Raw genomic sequence first — 20313 nt, 5'->3', positions numbered from 1 at the left:
CCTGTGTTTAATTTAAACCAGCTACCTGGGTTTGCAGGCAGCAAATCATCATCTTGACACCCAAATTAATAAGTTTACCTGAAACAACCCCTTCCCTCCGTTCTTTACAGTGATAAATTCCGTTCACCCCGTCTTTGAGACTTTGCTATGCCTCCCTAGACATTCCTAAAGGTAGACTGCTCCTGTACATGAAGGTTCAATTCTTAAATCAGTAACTCTTGGTGTATACAGGTAGTCCCCGGCTTATAACCACAATTGGGCCCAAAATCTCTGTTGCTAAGCAAGACAGCTGTTGAGTTTTGCCCAGTGGTGGGTTTCAAATACTGGAACAATTGGTTCTCTTATTATTGGATGCAGGCCTGGGCCTCCAAGGCCTAGAACGGACTTCTGGAAGTGGCATCCATGCACTTCCGGTGGGCCGTTCTAGGCCTGGGAGGCCTCCTCCTGGCCTCCCAGTCCTAGAACGGACATCCGGAAGTGGCATCCGTGCACTTTTGACAGGCCTTTCTAAGCCTGGGAGGCCTCCTCCAGGCCTCCGAGGCCTAGACTGGACTTCTGGAAGCAGTGTGCATTCAGCGGGTTCTCCAAACTCAGCAAAATTTAGCTACCGGTTCTGCTGAACCGGTGCAAAATGGCTGAATCCCCACCACTGATTTTGTCCCATTTCTTACAACCTTAATAGCTGCAGTTGTTAAGGAAATCACTGCAGTCGTTAAGTGAGTCACATGGCTGTTAAGTGAATCTGACTTTTCCATTGATTTTGCTTGTCAGAAGGTCACCAAAGAGGGAGCAGATGACACACACACACCCAGGACACTGCAACCATCATAAATATGAGGCAGTTGCCAAGCGCCCAAATTTTGATCAGATGACTGTGGAGGATGTTGCAACAATCAGGATGCTGAAAAACAGTCATAAGTCACGGTAATGGTAATCCATTCTGCTTCTAGTAAAAACCCCTTCCCCAGCCCCCGTATAAAAGCAACGAGGCCTTGCTAAGCCATGAATGCTGGTTTACACGATCACAGTGGCTAGGTTCACCCAACATGATGGTGACGTGTCACGCTCAAATCCAACTTTTACGGAATCTCTTTTGTCTTGCAAATCTAACATTTCCCCTCTAGATTCAGATCAGAAAAAGAAACTGTCTCTCATTTAGCCCTGGGATCTATTGACGGCTAATAATCCTCTAATTATTTGATTACAGTCGCAGGAAATTTGGCTTTTAAATAATTAGGTTGGAGAGGTGAACCCTGAAGGTACAAAACAGACAGCACTGAGAGTTCCCTTCAAACAAAGGGGCTGAAGTTGCTTTGCAATGAAGAATCATAAATTGGAAAAGGGACCTCAGAGGTCATTTAGTCTAACCCCTGCCCCAGCCATGGATTCCTTTCTGCAGCATCTTGGACCGAGAAACGGTTCTCCAGTTAATCTGATTTTCTCCGTTTCTGCACAGTTCTCAAATAAAAAAAATGAGATCGCCACAATAGTGTTTTTCAAGCTTGGCAACTCAAAGATCTATGAACTTCAGCTCCCAGAATTCCCCAACCAGCAGGCCTGAACTTGGGTGGACTTCCATTCCCAAAATCCTCAGCCAGCATGATTCAACATGGGTGGACTTTAACTCCCAGAATTCTGCAGGCAGCATGTTTTAAGATGGGTGGACTTCAACTCCCAGAATTCCCCAGCCAGCATGCTCAAAGATGGGTGGACTTCCAATCCCAGAAATCCCCAGCCAGCTGTGCTAAGATGCCTGGAGAATTCTGGGAGCTGAAGCCCACCCATCTTAGTAGGCAAGGTTAAGAAACACTGCTCTACAATCACAAATATCATTTAGATCACCTCTGGGTCTCTTTTTCCTCCTCCAACAGCATCCTTCTGATTTTCCAAAATATTCATTGCCAAATTATAACTTCAGGGTCATTTTTGATGGCCTCTGCAACTTTTCAGTTTTACGGCAGCCAAAAAAACATGCAAAGCAGAATTAAGAAATACAGCTTTGGTCATGTTCACACAACCCGACCTACATGTTTCCTCTGCTGGGCAAAAGGTTAGACTAAGTGATCTCTAGGATCATTTCAGTCCTCATGTTTTTATAATATATGACTGTACCACCAATATTTTAGCTCAGCTGTTGTGCAAAATCAGACACCCTACAAGGTTCCATCCAAAAAAGGTGCAGGAACTCCGTTCTGGGCGTTCTATGACAAAAAAAGCCCTGAGGATGACAATGGGACACCCAAAACTGAGTTTGAATAAACCAGGATTAACATAGCCTGAGAATGTGAACACTCAAGAAACTGACTAAACCCTGTGTTTACCAGGAAAGTGTGGCAAGCATCTTAACAAATTGTCTCCCAAAGTCTTCTTTGTGGAGAAGGTAAGAAATGTGTGTTTACGTACACACAAACGTGTACACAATCAAACCACAGCTCAATATGCCTCTTGTGACCCTCCATGGAGGCATATTGCTTTCCACCATGGCACACTCATTTAATTTACCGCGTTGCCTCGATTTGCGCCAATCACAAACTAGCCAACCATATGCTAGCCTCGCGGGTCGTGTGAACGCAGCTTCCAAGCTTCCAAGCCCGCAGTGGAACGCGGGCCAAAGACTTCTCGAATCCGTGTTCGCTCAGGTTTCGGAAGAGCCGCTATTGCTCGGCTTCCGTGGGGCAGATTTCCTCCGCCGCGTGTTTGCTGAACGCGTGGGAGACACATTTTAGCTGCGCCTCGAAAATTGCATCTGCCGGTAGAGGGCAGCAGCGCTTCGCAGGAAAGGCTTGGTACCGCCGCGGCTGCAGAGTTGGAGGAAAAAGATCGTCGCTGCTAGCGAGTTTAATAAACGTGTGAATGGTGGGCAGGCGGGCACTAACCAGAGTGTGCGGGTGGGAGATGCGCAGATTTGGCCTGCAAAAGTGTGAGGATGGTGACCGAGACTGAGAGCTTTCTGTAGTTCCCTGTTGCCGTCATCCTCATCTTTGCAGTTCAGACGTGCAGCTCAGCGTGGAACCCCAATACAAAGAGCGCCCGGAAGAGAAGGAGGGAGGGAGGAGAGGGAGAGAGGAAGGAAGGAAGGAAGGAGAGAGGGAGGGAGGGAGGAAGGAAAGAGAGGAGAGGGGGAGGGAGAGAGGGAGGAAGGAAGGAGAGGAGAGGGAGGGAGGGAGGAAAGAGAGGAGAGGGGGAGGGAGGAAGGAGGGAGGGAGGGAGGAAAGAGGAGAGGGGGAGGAAGGAAGGAAGGAAGGAGAGGGAGGGAGGAGAGGAGTGGGAGGGAGGGAGGAAGGATAAAAGAGGAAGAGAGGAAGGGAGGAAAGAGGAGAGGGGAAGGGAGGGAGGAAGGAAGGAAGGAGAGAGGGAGGGAGGAAGAAGAGGAGGAAGGAAGGAGAAAAGAGGAGGAGGAGGGAGGGAGGAAGGAAAGAGGAGAGGGGAAGGGAGGGAGGAAGGAGAGAGGGAGGGAGGAAGAAGAGGAGAGAGGGAGGAAGGAAGGAGAAAAGAGGAGGAGGAGGGAGGGAGGAAGGAAAGAGGAGAGGGGAAGGGAGGGAGGAAGGAAGGAGAGAGGGAGGGAGGAAGAAGAGGAGAGAGGGAGGAAGGAAGGAGAAAAGAGGAGGAGGAGGGAGGGAGGAAGGAAAGAGGAGAGGGGGAGGGAGGAAGGAAGGAAGGAAGGATAAAAGATGAAGAGGGAGGGAGGAAAGAGAGGAGAGGGAGGGAGGGAGGAAAAAAGAAAGAAGGGACCCCCTACTGTTAGAGACAGCTCGTGTCTCCCGCTGCGGTTCCTCATTCTCCTGCTCCCAGAATCCCAGAATGGATGGGGTCTTGAAGATCATCTACACCAGACATGTCAAACACAAGGCCCGGGGGCCGGATCCGGCCCGCGAAGTGGTTTCATGCGGCCCGCGAAGCCATCCTGGAAACAGCGAGGGAACGGCCCCCACTGCCTTGGCCCTGGCCCAGAGACCCTCCTTCTGCCAGAGACCCCCAGATCTGTCCCACTCCTGCCCGGGCCCCCATAGGCACCCTTGATGCGAAGGATGTAGAGCTGGCCACGCCCACCCAGTAGGCCATACGCACTCTAGCCACGCCCACCCAGTAGGCCACGCCCACCCTGGCCACACCCACCCGGCCCCTTGAGGGCAACCGCAATGCTGATGCGGCCCTCCATGAAATTGAGTTTGACACCCCTGATCTACACCAACCCCTTCCCCAGGGCACACTGCAGCATCCCTGAAAAGAGGCTCCCCTCCCTCTCCCCAGTTCTTTTTTTTTATTGAAAAGTTTTAATATACAGTTTATCTTTAACAGTCCCCCCTCCCCTCCCTTCTCCCTCCCCCCCTACCTCTCCCCCCTCCCCCCCTCCCCCTCATAAACAACCATATACTAACAACCATAACCTCTAAAATCCATCACTCTCTAGCTTATATAGGATAGGGTAATCTTTAATAATATTAAATATATATAGAAAAACTAAAACAGAAAAAGAAGAAAAAAGAAGGAAGACTTATTCAAATGCTACATGAAACTTCTTAACCTTATACTTATTCTGGATAAACTCAATCCATTTTCTCCATTCCATAATGTAACGTTCTTGCGAGTGATCTTTCAGATAAGCCGAGATCTTCGCCATTTCTGCCAGGTCGGAGACCTTTAAAGTCCACTCTTCTATGGTCGGCAGTTCCTCTTTCTTCCAATACTGACCTATCAAGAGTCTTGCTGCCGTAATTAAATTTAACATCAACTTAGTGTCCACAACCGTAGCGTCCATGATTATTCCCAACAAGAAAAGTTGCGGACAAAACTTTATCCTTTGCTTAAAAATCTTCTGCATATTCCACCAAATTTTTATCCAAAAAGCCTTGATCTTTTTACAAGTCCACCATACATGAAAATATGTTGCATCTTCATCTCCACATCTCCAGCATTTTGGCTGATAGTTCGGATACATACTTGCAAGCTTTTTAGGATCTAGATGCCATCTATAAAACATTTTATAAAAATTCTCTCTTAAGTTTTGAGCTTGTGTAAATTTTACGTTCCTCACCCAAATCTTTTCCCACGTGTCCATTGTAATAACTTCCTGGATATTTTGGGCCCATTTTATCATACAATCCTTAACAAGCTCTGTTTCTGAGTCAATCTCTATCAATGCAAGATATATCCGTTTAATGTGTGCTGGACCCTGATTTCTAATTTGCTTTATCAGATTTTCATCAGTCATTGTAAAACCATTTTTCTGATCTTCTTTCCACCTGGCCCGTAGCTGAGTATATTGAAACCAATTTTGAACAATCTTCTCGTCTCGCAAGAGACTATATGGCTTCAAACACCAAACATTTCTTTCCAAGCTTAGAATCTCCTTGTACGTAGTCACATCATGTTTGAAACCAGCATGTATATTTTCTATTGCGTGTTTTGGAATTGCCCACAATGGTATCTTACAATCTAACTTATGTCTGTACTTCTTCCAAACTCTCAACAATGCCTGTCTTAAAATATGCACTCTAAACACATTGTCTACCTTCTTATCATACAACAAATATGCATGCCAGCCAAACAACAAGTCGTGGCCCTCAAGATTTAATAATCTCTCTTGTGTCAAATTAATCCAATCACTTATACCTGATAACGCAGCAGCTTCATAATATAATTTAAAATTAGGCATCTTAAGACCACCTCTTTCACGAGTATCCTGCATAATCTTAAGTTTAACTCGTGGCCTTTTCCCTGCCCAGACAAATTTATTGATACCTCTCTGCCATTCCTCCAAATTAGAGTCTTTCTTAAGAACCGGTATCATTTGAAATAAAAATTTAGGCAGGACATTCATTTTTACTGCTGCGATTCGCCCCAACAGAGACAATTGCAGTTTTTCCCAACTCTCCATTTCTTTTTGAATTTTTCCCCATAATTTTTCATAGTTATTTTTATATAATTTTGTATTAGAGGGCGACAAGAACACCCCCAAATATTTAACCCTTTTGACAATCTCAAATCCCGTTAATCCTTCTAAAAGGGCCTTTTGCGATGCTGTCATGTTTTTAGCCAAAATTTTAGTTTTTTGCACATTAACTTTAAATCCAGAAACCTTCCCATATTGCATTATTATCTCCATCAGGTCCACAACAGAACTCTCCGGCTGGGTCACTGTAACAACCAGATCGTCTGCGAACGCCCTCAATCTATAATCCTGATCTCTAATCTGTATACCCTTAATTCTTTCCGAATTTCGTATTTTTACCAATAATATCTCCAATGTTAACACAAATAACAAGGGCGATAACGGACACCCTTGCCTTGTGCCCTTCTCAATATTACATACTTCTGTCAGGCTATTGTTAACTATTATTCAGGCCGTTTGTTTTTGATATAATGCCCTAATTGGTTGCAAAAATTTATCCCCAAAATTCATTTTATCTAAAACTTTCATCAAAAATTGCCAATTCAATTGATCAAAAGCTTTTTCAGCGTCTAAAAAAATTAGCGCCACAGGGATCTGGTTGTTCCTTTCCAAAAATTCCAACACATCTACTATATGCCTCACATTATTTTTCATTTGCCTACCACTAATAAACCCAGTTTGATCCCCATGAATCACCCGTTGCAGAACCCTCATCAATCTGTTAGCCAACACCTTGGCAAATATCTTATAGTCTGTATTTAATAATGATATCGGTCTATAATTTTTTACTTTAGTAGCATCTTGGTCTTCCTTCGGAATCAAAGAGATAAAGGCAGTTCTCCAAGATGGAGGCACCTTTCCCCCTCTCTGGATTGTCTGGAACAATTCCTTTAGCGGTTTAACCATCTCTAATTGTAAATTTTTGTAGTAGGCCGCAGTCAAACCATCTGTACCTGGCGCTTTGTCAGCCTTCAACTCCTTAATTACTGTAAATATTTCTTCTTCTGTAATCAGTTGATTAATCTCCTCTTTTTGTAGTTGTGTAAGCACCGGGATGCTAGCATTCTCCAAATATTCATCAATGTCTTTTTCATTAATCTTCTCCTTGGCATATAATTTAGAATAAAAATCCACAAAGGCTTCCTTAATAAAATCCTGTTGAAACACTATTTTTCCCTTGTGTTCAATTTTATCTATATTAGAGGCCCTCTGCTTTTTCCTTAGTCTATAAGCTAGCCATCTACCTGGCTTATTAGCATTGCAAAAAGTATTATGCCTGGCAAACCTCAAATTGGTTGCCACTTGATCAGCCATTAATTTATCAAATTGTCCTCTTAATAGCTTAATAGCCTCCTTAGTCTTCACATCCAATGGATTCAGAATCAAAGCATTCTCTTTTTCCTTAATTTCATTCTCCAGTTCTTTCCTTCTAGCTTCCAAAGTACGTCTATGTTTATTGTTCATATATATCAACACTCCTCTCATATAGGCCTTGCTAGCATCCCAGACCATATCCATAGAAGTATCCTTATTCATATTAAGTTCAAAAAAATCCTTCATTCGCTGTTTACACTCTTCAACATTTTTCTGGTTTCTAAACAAATTCTCATTTACGCGTCACGAGCGCCTATCTCTGTTATCCTTATTAATCTCTAACCATACTGGGCTATGGTCAGAAATAGCTCTTGCACAGATCTTCACCTTTTTAATCCTAGAAAAAAAATCATTAGAGTTTAGAGTTTAGAGTTTTATTTGATTTATATACCGCCCTTCTCCTTGGTAGGGACTCAGGGCGGTTCACAGGGCATATATAAAAAAGACAATACAAAAATTAAAAAAGATTAAACCCATGCCCAATTAAAACAGTAATACAAATTTAAAAACAATTAAAAACCCATAATCCCCCATCAGGACAGACCAGCTATTTCAAACAGGTGGGTCTTCAGGCCCCGACGGAAAGTTCGGAGGTCTGGTGCCATCCGGAGCTCCACCGGCAGTTGGTTCCATAATGCCGGAGCGCCCACAGAGAAGGCCCTCCCCCTGGGGGCCACCAGTCGGCATTCCCTGACTGGCGGCACCCTGAGGAGGCCCTCTCTGTGGGAACGCACAGGGCGGAGGGGAATCGATGCCGGCAGCAGGTGGTCCCTGAGGTATCCCGGACCCATGCCATGTAGGGACTTAAAGATCGTAACCAACACCTTGAACCTCACCCGAAAGACAACTGGTAACCAATGCAGCTCGCGGAGCAAAGGTGTAACATGGGAGTACCGGGAAACTCCCAAGACAACTCTCGCGGCCGCATTCTGTACCAGTTGGAGCCTCCGAGTGGTCTTCAAGGGAAGCCCCATGTAGAGAGCATTACAGTAGTCAAGGCGAGAGGTCACGAGCGCATGAGTGACCGTACACAGGGCATCCCGGTTCAGATAGGGCCGCAACTGGCGCACCAGGCGAACCTGGGCGAAAGCCCCCCTAGTCACGGCCACTATATGATCTTCCAGGGTAAGCCGTGAATCTAGGAGGACTCCCAAGTTGCGAGCCCTATCCACGGGGGGTAAGAGCTCACCCCCCATAGAAAGAGATGGAACATTTTGAATGTCCCGGGATGCCGGAATGCACAGCCACTCAGTCTTGTCAGGGTTGAGCTGAAGTCTGTTCCTCCCCATCCAGACCCGAACCGCCTCCAGGCAACGGGACATCACGGCGAGGGCATCACTGGGGTGGTTTGGGGTCGAAAAGAAAAGTTGGGTATCATCGGCATACTGATGATACCCAACTCCAAAACCACGAATGATCTCACCCAGCGGTTTCATATAGATGTTGAACAGGAGAGGCGAGAGAACCGAACCCTGAGGAACTCCACAAACGAGAGACCTAGGGGCCGATCTCTGCCCCCCTGCCAACACCGACTGCGAGCGTCCCAGGAGATAGGAGGAGAACCACTGAAGAACTGTGCCTCCCACTCCCAATCCCCTGAGACGCCGCAGCAAGATACCATGGTCGATGGTATCGAAAGCCGCTGAGAGGTCTAATAGGACTAGGACAGAGGAATATCCCCTATCCCGCGCCCTCCAGAGATCATTCACCAGAGCGACCAATGCCGTCTCCGTGCTGTACCCGGGCCTGAAACCCGATTGGTAGGGGTCCAGATAATCCGCTTCATCCAGGACCAGAGGGAGCTGATGCGCCACCACACTCTCAACAACCTTCGCAAGAAAGCGAAGGTTGGAGACCGGACGAAAGTTGTTCAAAACAGCTGGGTCCAGGGCAGGCTTCTTGAGGAGAGGTCTCACCACCGCCTCCTTCAAGACGGTGGGGAAATAACCCTCACTCAAAGAAGCAGATATAACCGCCTGGAGCCAGCCTCGTGTCCTCTCCCTAGCTGCATAAACCAGCCAGGAAGGGCACGGGTCCAACAAACATGTGGAGGAGCTCAGCCTCCCCATAATCCTGTCCACTTCATCAGGGGTCACAGAATCAAACTCTTCCCAGATAACATTGACAAGACCGCCCGTGTCCTGATCGCCTGACTCTGCCCAGCTGGAGTCCAAACCGGTCCGAATCCGAGCGATTTTATCCGACAGATGTTGACTAAATTCCTCGGCACGACCCTGCAAGGGATCCTCCCTCACCTCCTGATTAAGAAGTGAGCGAGTCACCCTAAACAAGGCGGCCGGGCGATTATCTGCGGACGCGATGAGAGTGGAGAAGTAATTACACCTCGCCACCCTCATCGCTGCGAGATAAGACCTAATATAGGTTCTTAACCGCAACCGGTCGGGTTCGGATCGGCTAGACCTCCAGCAGCTCTCTAGGCCCCGTTTCCGACGCTTCATCTCCCGGAGCTCCGCAGAAAGTCAGCAAAATAAAATCAATCCTAGAAAAAGATTGATGTCTATCAGAAAAAAAGGTATAATCCTTTTCATGCGGGTGTATGTCACGCCAAATATCTCGCAATTCCAAATCATCCTTCATTTCAAAAAAAGACTTAGGCAATCTGGCATGACACGGAATACGCTTAAAAAAACCAGCCTTGTCCATCTGTACGTCCACTACACCATTCCAATCCCCCATAAAAATAAACGATTTGTAATCCAACTGGGTAAGCTTTGTATGAAGTAAACTAAAAAAGTCAGCCTGTTGTTGTTGTTGATTAGGGGCATACAGTCCAACTAAAAGCGTTTTTTTGCCTTCTAACAACAAGTCTATCATTACGTATCTTCCATGCTTATCTGCTTCAATTAAGTCCGCTGTTATGGCACTTTTAATATAAACAACCACTCCATTTTTCTTATTCATTGCAGAGGCAACAAAATGCGTACCCAGTCTTGAGTTCAATAAAAGCTTTTGGTCCATAGCCCTAATATGCGTTTCTTGCAAACATATAACATCAGTCTTAAATTGTTTTAAATATAAAAAAACTTTCTTTCTCTTCTGAGGCGAATTCAATCCATTAACATTCCAAGTCAAAAATTTAGTCGCCATTCTTATCGCCCCGAAGCTTTTGGAGCACCTCACCAATGGCCCTGCCGCCTTTAGGCCGCGCTCCTCCCACTGCCTCACTGTAAGTGCGCTTTGAAAATTCCAAAAACTTCTGCTGGTCTTGTTCTTTTATTTGTTTTGCTCTTTTTAAAGCAGCACGCGTCACCCTCTGCTCTCCAGCGTCAGCCAACAAAGTTGTGGTTTGATCCACTCCTGCACCATTCTCCTCTGTCTGTCCATCCTCAGCCTCTTGAAGTTTTCCTTCTCCAGGTCCCTTTGCTGCTTCCAGAAGTGATAGTGGGGTTGCTTTTAAAACCTTATTGTAGAATTCACGCGCCTGTGCCACAGTAACCAGACGGTATCTTTTACCTTCATGCATTACCACCAGCCCTACTGGGATCTCCCATCTGAACCTTATGTCACGTTGTTTAAGTTCCTGCACCAGAAATGCAAAGTCCTTTCTTCTCCTTAAAATCTTTGGAGGAATTTCCTTTAAAACCAAAACTTCTTGATCAGCAACCACTACTTTAGTATCATAGACAGCTTGAATTACTTCATCTCTAATTTCTCTTTTTGTAAAATAAACCACCACATCTCTGGGTAGCTTCCTCTGTCTGGCAATCCATGAGTTTACACGAAAAACTTTATCCATGCATGCCTTTATTTCAGATGCTGGCTGACCCAATACTGCTTCCAGGGCTTCAGAAATCAGCTGTTTTAGATCTTCTTTAATATTTTCTTTTAAGCCCCTAATTCTAATAGCATACTGCATCTGGTGAAACTGAACAAGGCTTAACTCTCTGTCCGCTTTATCTTCATTCTCCAATACCTTAACTTCTAGTACAGCATTTTTTTGAGTCAAATCTTCCACTTTTTCTTCCAAGCCTTGTACACATTCAGCCACACTTTCCACTATAGACAAAATGTCTACCCTCATCGCACTAAATTTCTCTTCCATCCTCTCATCTATTCTCTCCTCCATTTTCGCCAGTTTATCACTCAATGTTACTAAAATTACCTGGGCATGCTTTTCAAGGGCATCTTCTAAATCTTTCGATGTCAATGCAGCAGGAGGAAGCAAGGCTTGCAACGATGTCTGTTGCACCGGAGAACTTCCAGCACTCCGAAGAGTTTTTGAAGGAGGTTTAGCCGCCATCTTTTACTTTCACTTATGACGCACTTTCACTTTAAATTTAAAAAATCCATCAAGCTCGAGAGTAAATTATAATAATCCTCTTCACCTTTTCCTCTTGTACCGCTCTGCCTGCTCCTTTTATTCCATAGTCTTTCCTTCAGGCAGGGGTGGTCGCAAACGCCTGGCTCTGCTCCAAGAAATCCGGAGCAGAGACGCTGACCAGCTGGGAGCGACCCAGGCTACGGGGGAGTTCGATCCTTCAGCCGCCCAAGCTACAAGCTCAGGCGGCCCCGGAGAACTCGACCCCTACCTGGGGCCTCACCCCCTCCTCTTCTCCCGAGGAGGGGGCTTCCAATTCACCTGAACAGCTGATCGGCGCTGTTTCGGGTGAAAATTACTCAGCTGAGCCGCGGGCAGCCCGAAAAGGCTGTCTCCGGCGCCGCGCAGCCACCGGAAGTCTCTCCCTCTCCCCAGTTCTGTTTAAACCCCATAGCCAAGCAGAGTTCCCCCAGCACCCAAGTAAAATATGTGGCACTTCCATTAAACTGTCCTGAGTGCCATCTTGCCTTTTTTTGACCTCCACGTGCCCTAATATGACATTTTACTTTGGGGGCAGCTGCAAGCAAGAGCAGCTGGTGAAGGAAGGTAGAGGAGACAGAAGACGCAAACTCTACCTGTGCTGCGTTTTTTTTCACATGCCCAGCAGAGGGCAGCAGAGAAGTACAAATGTGTTTCTCGAGAGCAATTTTAATAATAATAACAATAATAATAATCCCGTGGCTGGGCCTGGATGGCTATCGGGTGCGATCCCTATGGTTATGAGATTACCGGTCTTCAGATTGGGAGTTGTTTAGCCACCGTGAACCAACCCAGGCACCTCCCATCACCAATAATGAGAAGAAATAAAAAAAATTCCATACCGGATCGGTCATCGCCCGGGTCAACAAGGACTGCGTCAGATGATATGGTTCCTGGACATCTGTCGAAAAATGGGTCACAGGACTCAGTTGTTACTGCTGGGGAACCAGAGCGTACAACTGTAAAGCAACTGGAACAAAATTGCAAAACCTGGACAACCGGAGAAAATCGAGAAATCATCCAATGCTACTACCAGGCAGAACCAACAGCCAGGGGATTTAAAAAAAGAATGATGCAACTGTGGAAGGAAAAGCACCCAGAAAGTGATGTAACTGAACGATTAATGGATCAAAGACGTTTCATCATCCGTAATAAAGTTTTTACAGATGTGGAAATTCAACATCTAGGAACATTGGCTAAAAAAGAAAACAACAAGCAATGATGATGAACAGGCTGAATAAATTGTTCCAATACCTTAACAAACTGACCAACAAACTGACCAACCAGCGGAAGAAGCCACCACACAGGATGAAGACTCCCCTGTGCAACAACTTGAAAGTGTAGAGCTAAGTAATCTAGCAAAAATGCTGAAAGAAAAGGTGCTCGCTTCGGCAGCACATATACTAAAAATGCTGAAAGAAAAGATTGAAAACCACATCAAAGAAAACACAGAAAGAAAAAGACTGCCTGCCATCTGTGAAGTGCATAGCAAACGAGTGAAAGATTTACTAAATGCTGTGAACAACATTTTAACTTCCATCCCATCCAGCACACTGTATGAAATAAACCAACTAATGTACAGTACAGCCGCCGTTATAGCTGCAGAATTGGGTTATAAAATGCCAAAAAAGAAACCCACTGGAACACCAAAGTGGAAAATTCGACTTGAAAATAAAACAAAAAAAACTACGAGGAGATGTCAGCAAATTGAAATGCTTGAAAGAAGGAAAACTACAGAACGAAAAGCTGAAAAATAGTTTATACAAAAAATATAACCTGGAGGAAAAAACAATAACGGAAATCATGGAAAACCTAAAACAGTGTGTAATAGCAACAGCAAAGAAAATTGAAAGGTATGAAGGACGAATAAAACAATATCGTGAAAACATCCAGTTCAGAAGAAACCAGCACCTCTTCTATTGGTCACTTGATGAAAATAAAGTCCAAACTACTGTTCTACCATGTAAAGAAAAAACCTTAAACTTTTGGAAAGAACTGTGGGAAAGCCCAGTGGAACATAATAAAACTGCCTCCTGGATCAAAGATATCCAAAAACAAGCAACACAAAACAAGAGCCTTGGTGGAGCAATGGGCTAATGCCTCCTTAAGTAACACCAGCTGCCTGCAATTAGTGCAGGTTCGAGTCCCACCAGGCTCAAGGTTGACTCAGCCTTCCATCCTTCCGAGGTAGGTAAAATGAGGACCCAGATTGTTGGGGGCAATAAGCTGACTTTGTAATAATGCCGCTTGGGGTGTGTGTGTGTGAAAGCCCTAATAAGCAGGCATATACATAGAATGAAGGCTACTGCTAAGCTTGTAAGCCGCCCTGAGTCTTCGGAGAAGGGCGGGGTATAAATGGAATTTTTAAAAAAAGAATTAAAAAAAATGGAGAATATTGTAATAACCACCGATATGGTTGCAAAACAAGTAAAGAAGGTCAAGAACTGGAGTGCACCTGGCTTGGATGAGCTACATGGATACTGGTTGAAACACCTCACCAGCCTCCATCACTGCTTGGCCACCCAGTTTGATGAAATGCTTCAAAATGCCACAAATGAGGAATGGTTTAACAGCTGGTCGAACATACTTGATAATGAAAGACCCTGAAAAGAGCACAGAACCAAGCAACTACCGCCCAATTGCTTGTCTGCCAACAATGTTCAAACTTTTTACAAGAATACTGGCAAATTCAGTATTCAATCATCTGATGGAAAACAATTTGTATCCCGCAGAACAAAAAGGAAATTATAAAAAATCAAGAGGAACAAAAGATCAGTTGCTCATTGACAAAATGGTACTTAAAAATGCAAAACGATGAAAAACAAATTTAAATATGGCGTGGATTGATTACAAGAAAGCATTTAACTCATTACCCCACAGTTGGATTAATGCGTGTTGGGAAAACTTTGGAATCAGCAAAAACATCTGTACATTTTTGAAAGCAAATATGCAAAAATGGAAAACAGTTCTAACAGCAAATGGGGACAACATTGGTGAAATCAACATCAGACGAGGAATCTTCCAAGGGGACTCACTTTCACCACTACTATTCAACATCGCATTAATTCCATTGACAATAATATTATGAAACACAAAACTGGGATACCACATCTCAAGCCAGCATGGCAAGATAAACCATCTACTATCCAGAATAATGATAAACCTTTATTGTCAAAGTACAACATGTGTACATTGAGATTAGCTGAGACTCCCCCCGTGCTCTCTCTCCCCAACACACAGTGACACAAACCCTCCATCCTACCACACCATGTGAACCAACTACACCACACACCGGCCTCCCAAGTCAATTCTGCATAAGATTATGTCCCATTTAAAAGCCTAACAGCCCACGGATAAAAGCTATTTTTCAGCCTGTTGGTATGGCTGGCTATGTTCCTATATCTCCTACCGGATGGTAGGAGAGTAAAGAGATACCGTCCAGGCTGTGAGTCATCCCTGAGAATCTTCCTCCAGTGGTGTCAGGGGACAGCCCACAATGTCTTGTGCTGTGCTCACTACCCTCTGTAATACTTTCCTGTCCGCGGCTGTCAGACCAGCATACCAAACCACAATACCATACGAGAGGACGCTCTCTATAGTAGACAGGTAAAAGAGGGTCATTAGCTGTTGTTCTACCCTGTTCTTCCGCAAGACCCTAAGAAAGTGAAGCCTCTGTTGGGCCTTTCTAGCCACCTGGGTTGTGTTAACTTTCCAGGTCAGATCTTCACAGAGGTAGACTCCCAGAAATTTAAAGGAGGAAACTCTCTCTACACAGTCCTCCCCGATGTAAAGTGGGGCAGGTTCCTCCTTTTTCCTCCGGAAGTCTAACACCATCTCTTTCGTCTTGCCGATGTTTAGGTGCAAGTTGTTGTTACTACACCATATGGATAGTTTTTGTACCTCCGCCCTATATGCTGTCTCATCCCCACCTGTAATAAGACCCACCACAGTTGTATCATCTGTACATGGATGACTTAAAACTGTATGCGAAAAGCCACACTGAACTTGAATCAATACTCAATGCAGTTCAACTGTTTAGCAGCGACATCAGAATGGACTTTGGACTTGGAAAATGTGCTATATTATCCATGCAGCGAGGAAAAATGGGAAAAATAGAAGGGATAGATGTTGTGATTCAGGGTCAGCCTGTGGGGTCGGCAGTTGGGTCGGACGACTCAGAGGAGGAGGAGGGGGGGTGTTGAAGAGCTTGCTGAGGGGATTGGACAGCTTGATGAGAGCCCCCAACCAGGCCCCTCTCATCTGGTCACGACGCAGACCCAGCTGTGTGAGCCTGACAGCGTGGATGAAGATGACCCACAGCTGGCCCTGTTCAAGGATGCCCGACGCAGGAGGCAGTCAATCAGGAGTAAACAGAGGAAGGCAATGGGACTCCTCGGAAGGAGGCAGAGAGAAGCCACGCCCTGAACTGTATTTAAGGGGGAATGCGTGGGAGGGCTAGTTTGCTGAAGGCAACCACTTGAAAAGCTCCTGTTTCTTGGTTTGTGTCTTGTTCTATTTGTTTTTGTAGCAATAAATTTGGCAGGCGTAATTCCAGCCTCTTGCCTTCTTGTAAAAGGGGTTGTCCCTGCCTTTTCTGCAGGGCCGGTAGCAGGCTGGTACAGAACAATAGAACTGGGAAACGGAAGTATTATGAAAGCACTAGCAAAGGATGATGGTTACAAATATCTAGGCATATTGGAAGCAGATAACATCTTGACTGGAAAAGTCAAAGAGTCAACACAAAAGGAATACAACAGGAGAGTCTGCAAAATACTAAAATCAAAGCTGAATGCTGGAAATATAATTAAAGCCACTAATACATGAGCAGTCCTAGTGATACGCTACCCAGCTGGAATTATCAACTGGACATTGGCTGAATTGGAACACCTAGACCGGAAAACACATAAACTTTTGAATATGCACCACGCTCTACATCCACGAAGTGACATCGACAGGTTGTATCTGCCAAGAAGAATAGGGGGCAGAGTGCTACTGCAAATCCACCAAACTGTAGAAGAAGAAAAACAAAGTTTGAATGACTAGGTGAATCAAAGTACAGAAAAATCGCTGCAGGCTGTGAAAACAGAGAGCATTATCAAAATAACAGAAACAAAGGCAGAATATAAGGAAAAACGGCTGGATGACAGATTAAACAGATGGAAAACCAAAGCTTTGCATGGACAGCATTTGAAAAACATTGAAGGAAAATGTGATAACAACTTGACATGGGCATGGCTTAAGATGGGAACCATCAAGAAAGAAACAGAAGGCTTAATACTGGCTGCTCAAGAACAAGCACTACAAACTAATGCCATGAAAGCGAAGATACAAAAATCTACTGACAATCCAAATGGCCGACTTTGCGACGACAAAGTTGAAACTGTTTCATATTTAATATGTGAGTGCAGCAAAATTGCCCAAACTGATTACAAAGCTAGACATGACTGGGTTGCTAAACTAATCCACTGGGCATTGTGTAAAAAAAATACGACTTGCCTGTGTCCGAAAAGTCATGGGAACATAGGGTGGAAAAAGTTGTTGAGAATGAGAGGGTGAAAATCTTGTGGGACTTCCGAATACAGACAGATCGCCATTTGGAACACAACAAACCAGATATCGCAGTCGTAGAGAACCGAAGCGTACAGTTGATTGATATCGCTGTACCAGGAGATGCCAGAGTCGAAGAAAAAGAACTGGAAAAAATTACGAAATACCGCGACCTGGCCATCGGAACTGTGCGATTATGGATGAAACGCGTAACAGTGATACCCATAGTCATCGGGGCACTGGGAACTAGGTCCAAAAACTTTGCAAAACACATCAAGAAATTGCAGCTTCCTGCAATAACTCCAGCAAAGCTACAAAAAACTGCGCTACTCGGAACATCTTACATTTTAAGGAGGTACCTGGTTGATACCTAGGATGCCGGCAGCAACCCGTGTCAACCATTAGTGCCAGTCAATTTGAGTGTTCAGTTGACTGAGTTTCATGTTTTAAGAATAAAAGCTTAATAATAATAATAATAATGATGATGATGATGATGATGATGATGATGATGATGATGATGATGATGATGATGATGGTGGTGGAGGTGGTGGTGGAAGGGATCTTGGAGGTCATCTAGTCCAACCCCCTGCTCAGGCAGAAAACCCTAACCATTTCAGACAAATGGCTGTCCAGTCTCTTCTTAAAAACCTCCAGTGTGGCAGCATTCACTGCTTCAGGAGTCAAGCAGTTCCACTGGTTAACTGTTCTAATTGAGCCCAAAATTTTCATTGATAAGCAAGACAGTTGTTAAGTGGGTTTTGTCCCATTTTACAACCTTTCTTGCCACAGTTGTTAAGTGAGTCACTGCAGTTGTTAAGTGAATCAGGCTTCCCTGTTGACTTGTCAGAAGGTCGCAAAAGGGGATCACATGACTAGGGGGACACTGCAACCGTCATAAATATGAGTCAGTGGCCAAATGTCTGCATTTCGATCACGTGACCCTGGGAACGCTGCCATGGTCGTAAGTCTGAAAAACAGTCATGTCACTTTTTTCATTGACGTAATTTCAAACGGTCACTAAACGAATGGCTGGTCCCTTCCAGCTCTATTCTAGTCCACACAAATAGATCCAGATTCAAGTCCAGTCTCAGCCTGCAAATTCTCTGGATGACTTTGGACCAGTCATTCTCCTTCAAAACAGCCTACCTCACAGTGTTGTTGTTTTAGGGGCCCCAACAAAGGGAAGTCAAGGGAAGAAAAGCTTCTTGGCTCTTTGGAATTTTCCAGACACGTCAATATAGTTTCCTGGACCATTTAACCCCAATTTCCCGTTGCCTTCTGGAGTGCTTGTTGATTTCCAGAACGACCTACAATTGTGGGATCTCTTAGTGGTCTCCCATCGAGGCAGAAAATCAGCCTTTCAAACTCAGCTAAGCTTGGGCGGCTGCAGATCAAATATCTTAATTTGCAGCGATGAACCATTGTGAGATTAAAATGACAACAAAACCCCACAAAGGTAAAGCAATTTTCAGCTTTTATTAGAAGACACCACAAATTCTCTTTCACCTTTCACAAATACACCAGAAAGGAAAATAATTTGGTGGAGAGAAATAAATTGGTTGCAAAAGGGGACAAAAGAGGTCTCCTTCCCCCCCCCCAGGTGTTTGAAGAGGTTATCTGAGGAGGGTGAACATCCTCTGTACATCCCCGTCCATCACTCTGGCTGGCAACCGAAGGGGACCACTTGAGAGATGAAGGTTGCCATGGCAACTGGAAGGGTTAGGCCTGCTTAAATGAGACAGGCCCAAAACCTCGACCTTGGCTTTGTGATGAAATAACTGGCGTTTGGAAGCAGGAACTGGCTTAAAAAGAGGATATTTAGACTTAAAATTCTCAGAGGGAAAGGGGGCATTTAGATAATTCTGCATTAAGTCCTAGCCTCTGCTCAGTGCAGAAATATTTTTATTATATACACAAGGGTGTGAAATCACGGCTTCCAGTGTTAGTCTTCACATGCATCATATTATTATTATTATCATTGCTATTGCTATTTATCAGCAGTTTCTCACCGGAGTTGGTAGACGGCTGGCTCCTTCCCAAAGAACTCACGATATTAAACTGGGACAGTATTAAAAATATCATCGCAATGCAGGTAGTCCTCGACTTACAGCCACAATTGAGCCCCCAAATTTCTGTTGCTAAGTGAGACATTTGTTAAATGTGATTTTTTTTAAAAAAATCCCATTTATATCCCGCCCTTCTCCGAAGACTCAGGGCGGCTTACAATCGAAGAAGCACAAATCAATGTGCTTAGCAATAGCCTTCATTCTATGTATATCTGCTTATTAGGGCTTTTGCCCCCCCCCAGCGGCATTTTTTTTACAAAGTCAGCTTATTGCCCCCAACAATCTGGGTCCTCATTTTACCTACCTCGGAAGGATGGAAGGCTGAGTCAACCTTGAGCCTGGTGGGACTCGAACCTGATTTGCTCCGTTCGACGACTTTTCTTGCCACCGTTGTTAAGTGAATCACTGCAGTTGATAAGTTAGTAACACCAACCGTGGATATATTTTCCCAACAAACCATAGTTTGGAGAATGGCCCCTCCCTGACAATAGGGGTGACCTGCTATCAGAGGAGGGGGGGTCAAGCTATTCTCCAAAGCACCAAGAGGACAGGATGAAAAGCTAATGGAACTAAGGAGAAACTTCTTAGGAGAATTAACCAGTGGAACAACTTGCCACCAGAAGTTGTGGGTGCTCCAACTGTGGAGGTTTTTAAAAAAGAGACTGGACAGCCATTTGTCTCAAAAGGTATAGGATCTCCTGCTTGAGCTGGGGGTTGGACTAGAAGACCTCCAAGGTCCCTGCCAGCTCTGTTCTGATTCGGATATTTATCCTTGTCTGCACATCAGCATCCTATGATGCTCGGGGAAGGCGCCATGTGTTTAATGAACTGGATTCTGGGCTAGGCAGAGCTACGGGACAATTAAAAAGTCAAATCTTTTAAAAGTAAAACTTGACAACAGCTGTTTTGCCTTGGAGCTCCGTGGAATGCAAATTCCTGCATTTTGACTTTTCCCCGGCGGTCTTTTTTGCAATAGGAACAGACATTTGGGAGATTTTCGTAAAGCGTCTGCGTATCAGGAAAATTGGGATTCCGAAAGCGGGTGTTTGCAACCACACAATGCTGACAATTGCTGTGTAGGGCAGCTGTCGCAATACGACTCAACCTGTGGGCAA

This window comes from Vipera berus (genome assembly GCF_964194415.1).
Source record: "Vipera berus genome assembly, chromosome: 1".
NCBI classification, from domain to species: domain Eukaryota; kingdom Metazoa; phylum Chordata; class Lepidosauria; order Squamata; family Viperidae; genus Vipera; species Vipera berus.
This window is presented reverse-complemented; position numbering follows the sequence as displayed.